This window comes from Mastomys coucha, unplaced genomic scaffold (genome assembly GCF_008632895.1).
Source record: "Mastomys coucha isolate ucsf_1 unplaced genomic scaffold, UCSF_Mcou_1 pScaffold1, whole genome shotgun sequence".
NCBI classification, from domain to species: domain Eukaryota; kingdom Metazoa; phylum Chordata; class Mammalia; order Rodentia; family Muridae; genus Mastomys; species Mastomys coucha.
In genome coordinates, this window is record NW_022196891.1 from 31,332,438 (window position 1) to 31,342,046 (window position 9,609).

Here is a 9,609-nt window from a genome sequence, read left to right on the forward strand (position 1 = left end):
CTCCTCCCCTCCCTTCGGTGTCCCCCTTTGGTTCCCCCTCCCGTTTTTTCTCTGTCTTGACTCAGGAAAGCCTTTAATCTGTATCCCTGAAGCGAAGCACGCCACCCCTCTCTCCTCTCCCCTGCGGTTCTGTCAGGCGGAGGTCCCCCTCTCTCCTTCCCCTCCCCCAGCCACTCTTGAGCGCCGAGAAGCTCCGGGAAAAGCTTGCAGTAGCGGGGCGGGTGGGAAGTGTAGGAGGGCACTGCGCGAGTGGTGGGGATTCTCCGCAGAGCCGGGGGGAGCCCCACGCGGTTCCGGGGTCTGAGCCGCCCAGCCTGCAACTTCTGAAATGACCGCATGCGGCTAGACCCCTCTGCCCGGTGATTCCAGGCAGCATCTTCCCGGGGCGGCCCCTTCTCAGCCACCCTCCGCGGACTGTCCTGGCTGAAGAACGGGGTGTGGGGGCTGCCAGGACAGGTCCCTGCTCCCCGAGATCCAGGATCTGGATCGGGGATCGCCTCCGAGGGGCCGCACGCGCGTGTGCAGGCGGATGTGAGGCGCATCTCAATTGGCGGGCGGGGGAAGCGGATCAGGTTGTTACTACTGCAGAGCGCGCGAGCGAGGGAGCGGGAGGAGAGCCGCAGCGCTGGCCGGCGCGGGAGTGGGAAGAGGGGACCTGGACTTCGGGGCGGCAGACTCTCGCTGCCTTCCACACCAGCCCACGCCGATCGGCTCCCGGAACGTCCCCGGGTAAGAGGGAGCCCAGGCAGGGAGCCCTGCGAGGGCATCCCCTGTCCCGCAGTCCCAAGTGAGGCCACACCCAGGACACCAGCAGCTTCCCAGGGCCTGGTTTTGGACCCCTGGGAGGCTGGATCACCCAATGAGACCGTGACTTTCAGGGTTTGGCACTTGCTGAGGCATAAACTTAAGTGCAGATCAGCCCTTGATGAGATCCGGCTCCTGAAATCCACTTCTTTGTCCCGAGGGAGATGTCCTGAATATCCCAGGAACCCCTCCACCTAGATCTGTTCTAGTGCTGTGTGCAGGATAACGCATCCGTGCTGGGACAGGGAGCTAGCTAGGGAGCGAGGGCACTCACTGCTTATCCTGAGAGGTGCCCTGGAGGGCGGATGGAGTGGGCGTGTGGTGAGAAGCGTGTACCCGTAGTGGGGGACCCTGTTTGCCCCCGCCGCAGTGAGAATGAGTTGGTGGATCCCACGTGCTCGGATCTTTGGAGCCCCCTGGCGCAGAGTAGAGCGCAGTGGGGGTGCTGGCAGGACAAGTGGGACTCAATGTGTTTTACACCCCTCGGCCTGGTCACTCCAGACCAGAATCTGCGGACATGTTTTGTGGCCCGTTCTCTCCCGAGAACTTTTTCATCCTCCAACCAGTGCCATGGCTTTGTGCATTTGGAGGAATGGGGGTTCTCAAGGGTCCTGGCAAGCAGCCGTGGATGGGAGAGTGGGCAGTGGCACTCTGCTGGATTTGCTGTGTGACCTTGGACAAGTGGTGTACCCTGGGAGTTTCGGTCTGATGGAGGGGAGTGGTGCACCACACTGGAGGGATGCTGGGGAGACGGGGAAGGGGAGGAGGAAGGCGATCCGGTGATCGAGTCCATGAGTAAGTGAGTTTGCCAAGCTTTCTGTGCCTGGGAATTCAAGGCCTTTGATTCTTGGCTTCTGCAGGGAGCCCTGTGCTCACCTGAGAGGGTAACAGGGTGAAACTCTAAACCTAGAACTGAAGGGGGAGTCAGAAGGCATCCCGACCTGTTTGCTGACCTTGAGTAACTAACTCATTCACTAATCTAGGCCTTAGTCTCTAGATCTGGAAATGGGGGTTTGGGACATTGAGGATCTGAGCCTTCCCCATCCTGACACCTCCAGTCACAACTGAAGGGGAAAAGGAAACAGGGTACAGAAGGCTAGCCCCTGGGCATGTAGTTCTTTAGCCTTCCAAAGAACTGTGGACTGAGGCCTACAGTATAGACCTTTATCACTGCTTCTTACAGAGTCTCCAGCCCTGACAGGCCAGTGCCAGCCCAGAACTGCTTCCCCTCTGCACAGGGCATAGCGTTAACTGGGGAAGGGGGTCCCTGGGGTAGGCAGGAGAGTCAGAGGCCTCCCAAGGTCATGTTGTCTTCTCTGCTGTCCCGCTACCTCGAGAATCCTTCCTCTGTAGAAAGGTCTCCAGTGTGAGCTATGTAGCCGCCCACTGTGCAGCCGGGACTGCCTGCATGGCTTCTCACAGAGGTCTTCCTTGGGGAGAACCTGTTGGGACTTCAGCTAGCCTGGCACTGGGTCTCAGGTGCTGTAGGAAGACTCCTGGGCAAAGATGGGAAAGTTAGGCTGGGTGTCCAGGCTTAGCTTCCCATTTGTACGATCTTATGTGACCTTGGGAAACACCCTTTCTTGCCTTCCTCACCTGTATGTGAAGGAAGTCCAGCCGGAGACTGCCCCAGCACCCATTCATCTCTGAAGATGGCTGGAGGTCAGGGTTGGGGCTTGCTGAGTACCAGGAGGGTGCTCGATGGGTGCAGTTGGCTTCTGGAACTCCCAGTGCACGGCCCCTCCCTGCTTCTATCCCTAGAGATGCCCTGAGACATGGTATGAGAACCAGTGCCCTTTCCCAGGCTCTACACAGCCCAGGGAGCCCCCATTCTGCTGGTTACCATCCAGTGACCTTGAGTGAGCGCCTTTATATCTTTGAGCTTCAGTGACTTCATTGTCAAAACACAGTGATAAAGGCGGCAGTATTCTAGTGTTCCCGTGGAGATTAAAGAAGAAACGTGTGAAGTGCTTAACACAGCGTGGATCCCACAAGAGCTGGAAGAGCCTTGGCCATTATTCATAGTATCACTCAAAGCCCTTGGCAGATTGGTAGTGGGGCTGCTGGAAGCAGTGGCCAAGGGGATGGCGGGGTGGGGTGGGGGTGGGGGGAAGCTCACAGTAGGATCAACCTCAAGGAGCTCAAAGCTTCAGCCCGGTGTGGGAGTAGCCACTGTCTCTGTCCCTGTCCTTCTGGCCACTGGGCACTGTGCAGTAGGAACTTCATGGGGAGGAGACACTGATGGCTTTCTTAGACTGTCATACCCACTTTCCCTCAGTTCTGCCTTCCTCACCTGATGTCACTTTCTGGTCCTTTCTGTGGTCGTGACAAAATGGCCTTTTACCTCACTCCCTGAACCCTTCAGGAATGAGCCAACTGATTAGGGGTGGATGAGGCTGGATGTCTCTGGAGTATGTATATCCAGCAGCAGACCAAAAAAAGACCATCTGAGCTTCGGGGAGGGGCTCCCAGGATCCTGGGTCTGCACCAGACCATGTGTGCGGTGTGATGGGGAGAGGGCCGCAGGGCCAGGGTTTACCCAGACTTGCTGTGTGAGCTTCGATAGATTAACATCCTCTCTGGCTCCCAGCGTTCCTTATGTGAAGTGGAAGGCCGGCCTAGAAGAATTGGTGCTGGGAAGTTTGCTAGGATCATTCAGGCATCTAATGTTCACTGTCCCTTGGATATCCATCTTGTGACTCAGCCTGACTTGGAGAGGTGATGACGATGCCCAGCGAGCCCTGAGGGCTAAGAGCAGAGGTTTCTGTCTTAGGTGCATTTCTTAGGAACTCTTGCGAATTTAGGCCAGTTCTTTTATGTCCCTGAGCCTCATTTGTCTCGTCTGTGCAATGGGTGTCATGTTCCTTACCCTTTAGGTGTCTTGGGAAGATCATGGGGATAATTTATGCAAAACTCTTGGAGTCTGAGATGTTCCTAGTGCGATCCTGGATGCTGCCTGGGCTTCTCTGTCATACAGAGGGAGATCAGAGTTCACTGGCTTGCAGCCACCACATGCACAGGCATCCTGTGTCCTTCTGCTCTGGATCCTGGCGTGTGCTGGCCCTGGTCACAGGGCATGCGGCAGGAAACTCAGCCATGGGGCGGCCTTTGAATGAGGATGTCATTGAGGGCGCTGGAGGCAGAGAAACAGGTGCAGCACCTTCCTGTTCAAGGTTCCCTGTGAGGAAAGGATGACAGGGCCAGGACACTGATGTCTGCTGGGGGGTCACTGGGTAAGGGGACCTTGGAACAAGGCATCTAGATGGGCCTTGGGGCCATCTCTGTTCGTTCCTTTAATTCTGATTATAGGGTGACAGATCAGGGAGAGTGCCTTGCCTGGCGTCACACAGAGTGTTAGGAGGATGACAGAGCTGAGTCAGCATTTTGGGGCCCTCAATCCAAGGCTCTTTTCATCTTCTTTTTTAAGCACAAGACAGCTATTTCCCATCTCTTCTAGGGTCAGAGCACAAGGTACAGTGCTTTGATGGCCAAAAGGACATGGGTCCTGAGAAGGGACCTCCTCATCTAGACACTGAGTTCTCTTGAGTCTCACCACACCGTGTTTTGCTGATGAGAATGCTGAGCCCTTAGAAAAATACAGAGCAAGCACCAAGTTCCTCAGCGTGAGGCCAGAGCTCCGTAGGCAGGACAGCCACCCCATTCCATTCCTCACAACCCAAACATGCTGAATGGCGGCCACAGGGCAGCCTGAACATGAGAATAAATCCACGTGGGCTTGGAAATGGGGCAGGGGGAGAAAACAAAGGCTAAAGGACAGATATCTGACTCTAAGACCCGCTGTGCTTTCTTGACCTCTGTGGCATGATGGCTGCTCCCCAGGGCCAATGGTTGACGGCCTGCCCTGCCTCCCAGAGGAAGGAGACAACAGCCCGTGGCCAGCTGAGTGAAAGAAAGTCAATATTTGCCCAGCAGCAAAGGACAGCAGGACCTGGGCTGGGCCAGGGAGGGTGGAGTTGGGGACTGAATGCTTGCATCCTTCAGGCTCCCCATCACGAGTAACCCTTTATGTGTCCGAGTGCATCCTGAGCTGATCTGGTCTGGCCCGCATGCCCACGTGTCCTCCCTGCAACACTCTTTCCCCTAATACATCCCTTCTATTACAAGCTGCTGCCTCCCCAGCTTCCAGCCCTCTAGAGAGATGGGATTTGAGGCTTTTTGTCAGAGGTCTGGCAGCAGATGGCCCATTGAGCTGCCTGCAGAAGATACTGCAGAGGCATAGACAGGCAGGCTTCTGTACCTGGATCCCTGAGCCCAGGGACAGATGTGCAGAGTCCTTGGCCGGTCAGAAGGAGAATGGCTTCTTTTTTTTGCCTTGGTCGTGCCTCCAGCAATTTTTTTCAACTCAAAATCCCACTCCCGTTTTCTCCGTCCTGAAGTAGCAGAGGGGCTGCAGGAGGACAGGGCCAGGCTGTCTCTCTCTAACAAAGTGACACCTGCCAACTGTTTGAATGGCTTCTTTTGATTTGTGTGGCTCCCAGACTCTTGACCTAGCAACTTAACAAAGGGTGCATGTGGTGGCAGATGCCTGTTCTGGGTGGTAGCAGGGTTAGACTCCAGCAGGATGAGCTTGTGTGAGGTAGAAGGAAGAGCTCCGGCTGTGGTAATCATCAGTGAGTAGTGAGTCTGCCAGATGGGAGGCGATGTGTGGAGCTTGCTTACTTTTTTTTTTTTTTTAGGACCAGTCAGCATTGTTACGTGACCCTGGATGGGATAACACCCAAGGATAAAGCTGGCCAGGGTCACCAGCTCCAGGCAGGAAAGATCAGGAACATCAACAGGAGTTGCTGTGTGGTTGAGGCTGCCAGCTCCAACCCTTTCTCCCACTTGGACTTGAGGGTGCTCAGCTGCCAGAGACAGATTATAGCCTGGCTCTGGCCTTCCCTCTAGCACAAGACTCTTAGCACACTTCCTTTCTGGCCCTTGTGATTCTGGGAACCCACAGGATCTCTCGCCATCTTGGACATGGCTGGACCCAGTGGTCCAAGCGCTCTCCAGGTTAAGCTAAGGCCCCAAGTACTTGGGAGGAGGTTCTGTGTGCAAAGCTCAGAGTCTCCGGTGTTTTGTCATGGGGTAGGGGGATGGAGAAACACTTTGACTAGCTTTCCTTATGTCTAGAAATGGAACTAAAGCAGTTCGAAGCCCGTAGGGTTGATGCGGGGATTTAATTTATTAATATCTACCTAAATCCTGGAGGCTCATTAGAGACTGTGAAGATGATGCAGTAAAATGCTTCCATGGTCGCTATAGGCTGTTCCGTGAAAGAGAAGGGAGCGGGTTGAAGAGAAAAAAGTTTAGAGCTGAGAGTGGCCGAGGCAGGGCATGAGTGAATTTGACAGGAAGGTATGGCTGCCCCGCGAGTGACTGTGGACAAGCCTCTTTTATATCCTTGCCTTTATGATGCCTTTGAATCTCAGCCGTGCCTTCTTGTAAAGTGCAATTGAAGGAGGCCAGTCTTCCCACTTCTCCCCCAGTGTCCTGTAGTGCGTGACGGCCTGGCAGAGCCAGCAGGCCTGGCAGGTCCACAGGGTGACTTCTTCCTGCCTCCTCTCTGGACACAAGCAGGTATCCTGGCTGAGTCGCTGGCACCAGACCAAGCGGGCTGCTCTCCCAGTGAGGCTGCTTGGCTTCTGGGTGGCTTTGGCTGAATTTGGTTGTTTCTTTTCTGGTCTTTGTTTATCTAGATAGGGAAACGGCCGGGTGGTTTTGTACTCTCAAGTGCCGAGGCAGGGGACTGCTATGTTGCCGTGGCAATCATGGCCAAGCAGAGGGCAGAGCAGAGGGGTCTTCCTTCAAGCCTGAACGCCCTGGCTGAGAACTCTAGACAACCTGAGGTGGAGCCTTCCTGGGATAGCAGAGGCAGGGGCCTTCCCCTCCTGCCAACCAGCTCAAAGTAGGTGGCCCAGAATCAGAATCTTGCTTCCGTACCTCATCCAGCATCTTTCTTGTTTAGAGACTGAACCCCCTGTCCTTTCAGTTCCTTCTTCCTGAGGTGGAACAAGTAGCCAACAGGATCTACTTACTGGCAGTATGTAATTGGCAGGCCACAGGCTTCTCATACATGCTAGAGACTGTGGGCTGACCAGGCTGTGCACACTCAAAGCCAGCAACTGGGAGATGCCCACTGTCCCTTAAGCCTCCACCTGGTCATGTGGGGTGACTGGCAGACTAGAAGAGGGGAGCATATTGTTTCGGTGCTGCTCAGGATCTTGTAAAGGTCTGCCTAGGGATTGGCCCCCAAGTGTCTCCCCAAATATCATCTTACTAAGAGCCCAAAATATGAGGTTGCTTGGCCAAGCAAGGTCACTTCTAAAGTCAACTATGAGCTCATGGCTTGGAGCCATCTGCCCCATTCCTCAAACTTCACTAGATAAGGCTTCAACATTGGCTGGTACTGTGGGGTCCTCCTTTGGTGTTTGTCCCCTGTGACCTTGGTCCTGACCTTTACTCTCCCCATATATATATATCACCCTTGTGTGAATTGGGTGTGTTTAGACTAGATAGCAGGTAGAACTTTGCTTGTGTTATCCTTGGTGTGGGTGGTAGGGGCTCTCCCCACTCTTCTAGAACATTCAAGGGCAGACGTGGTCTCCCGTGGATCTGGGTTGATGTAGGCCATAGGGAAGCTTCAGAGAAGAGCCCTAGACTTGAAGTTTTAGCGGAGAAGGTAAGGGTGGGTGCTACCATGCCCGATGACCTGAGTTCAATCCCTGGAACACGTGGTGGAGGGAGAGAACCAACTCCTGCATGTTATCTCCCGACCTCCACACATGCACTGTGGTTTGTGTACCCCCCATATAGGAACATGCCCACACAAATAAATAATATTATAAACTTAAAAAAAAAAAAAAAAGACAAAAATCAGGTCCTGAACCTACTAGCGTTGGACATGTGGCTTTGGGCAAGTTGCTTCTCATTTCTGAGTCTCATTTCTGTCCTGTTTTCTCTTAATTTCTCCCTTCCTTCTTTCCTTCCTTCCTTCCTTCCTTCCTTCCTTCCTTCCTTCCTTCTTTCCTTCCTTCCCTCCTTCCCTCCCTCCCTCCCTTCCTCCCTCTCAAAAGTTCCCCTGGCTTTGAACTCATCCGGTAGCTAAGTATCTGTAACCTTGAATCTGTCCTCCTGTTTCCACCTCTGGAGTGCTGAGATTAGGGTATGCTCTATTGTGTATAGTTTTACATGGTGCCAGGGAGAGCACCCCGCCATGTCTTGTGCATGCTAGGCTAACAGTCTACCTGAGCCCCAGCCCAACCTTCTGAGCCTTGTTTCTAGAATGCTATCGGCACTACTTACAGGAGTTTCGAAGTACCCACCTCCTTTAAAAACACAGCTCAATTGAGCCGTTGCTCACATGCCAAACAACGTACACATTTTACGTTGCCGCACACCTCAGTGATGTCACCATCACCATTCTCAATTTTAGAACATTTTCATTGCCTGCCCCAGAAACCCCAAGTATGTTGCAATTCCCCTACTTTCTATTCCTCTACCCCTAACCAGCTGATAGCTGGCTTTCTGTCTCTATAACTTTGCCTCTCTTGGATCTTTCCCTAAGCTGGGTCCCTCACTGTATGACAGCTCTCTGAGGGGCCCCTACCCTGGGCAGGGCCAGGGCTCCCTTTGTCTCTTGTGGCTGGCTTCTGGATGTGGACGTGCACTGTGTTTGTGTATTCATCAGCTGACAGGCATTTGGTTGGCTGTCCCCAGGCTCCTGGACACCGCTTTGCTGCAGGCACTGGGGACACAGCTGTCAGCGCCATATTTCATCCCTCGCGGCTAAGTACCTGGTGTTGGGATCACTGTATTAAATTATTTATTTGTAAAAACAAATCTTTATTTATACTTCTTTATTTCCTTATGGGGGTGGCACATGCCACAGTCCTCATGTAAAGGTCAAAGGATAACCCACAAGACCCAGTTCTTCCACACTGGGTGTCTGGGAGTCAACATTGGCTCGTTAGACTTGGCATCGGGAACTTTACCTAGAGAGGCATCCAGTTGGCCCAGAGGTTTGAATGAATGGTTTTGAGATATGTAGACCAGGCTGGCCTTGAATTCACAGAGATCTGCTCACCTCTGTCTCCCAAGTGCTGGAGTTAAAGGCTTGTGTCACCACACCTGGCCGGATTTATTTTATTGCATTTGTGTCTATGTGTATGTTTAGACACTTGTATGTGTGTGTGTGTGATACCTGTGAAGATCAGAAAAGGGCACAGATCTCCTGTAGCTGAAATGAAAGGTAGTCGTAAGTTGATTGACGTGGATACTGAAAGCCAAGGGTGTATCCGCTTCAAGATTAGCAAGCACTCCTAACCACTGAGCTATCCTTCCAGTTCAAAAGGATTTCTTCTTCAGTGGCAATTTATTCCCTGAGGCCCTAATCTGAGTATTCATGTGGGCCAGCTCCTTAGTCAACACAAGGCAGGTACGGTCCTTATCTACATTCTTCCAAGGGAGGAAACCGAGGCATCATTTGCAAGACCTTCAGTTAACAGGGCTAAGATTGGGATGCTGGGCTCTTAGTCAGGCCTCTGTGTGGGCAGAGGGGGAAAGCACTGCCAACTCCTTCCAGGTCTACTGTAGGGGCTCCGTGCCCTGTCGCTAAGCCCTGGAGTGGTGACCAGACACTGTGTGTTTCTCTTTCTGACTACGGTGTGGTTTGGGGGAATTTATTTGACCCTCAGTTTAGTTCTCTTCAAAATATAAAGCATGCGGCATGGCATCCAGGAAAAGGGAGGCAGGGATGGAGGGAGGAAGGGATGGAGGGAGGGAGGGAGGGATGGATGGAGG

At 53.3% G+C, this 9,609-nt stretch overlaps 1 protein-coding gene and 1 long non-coding RNA gene across 3 annotated transcripts in view; one reads left to right on the forward strand and one right to left on the reverse strand.

Moving 5' to 3' along the window:
* Positions 1–9,609, forward strand: part of Syt2 (synaptotagmin 2) — a 111,549-nt gene that overhangs the window by 64,050 nt on the left and 37,890 nt on the right. Inside the window, exon 1 of one of the 2 annotated variants that reach the window (XM_031383534.1) lies at positions 232–729. The exons of the other annotated variant lie outside the window; for it this stretch is intronic. The gene's annotated coding sequence lies outside the window, so the exon portion shown is untranslated. Of the gene's footprint in view, positions 1–231; positions 730–9,609 lie in introns of those variants that run through there. 2 annotated transcript variants of the gene reach the window in all.
* LOC116099643 lies at positions 1,955–2,658 on the reverse strand. Its single transcript, XR_004122331.1, has 2 exons — positions 2,401–2,658; positions 1,955–2,300 (listed from the first exon to the last, which is right to left on the reverse strand). It is a non-coding gene; the product is annotated as an uncharacterized LOC116099643 (long non-coding RNA).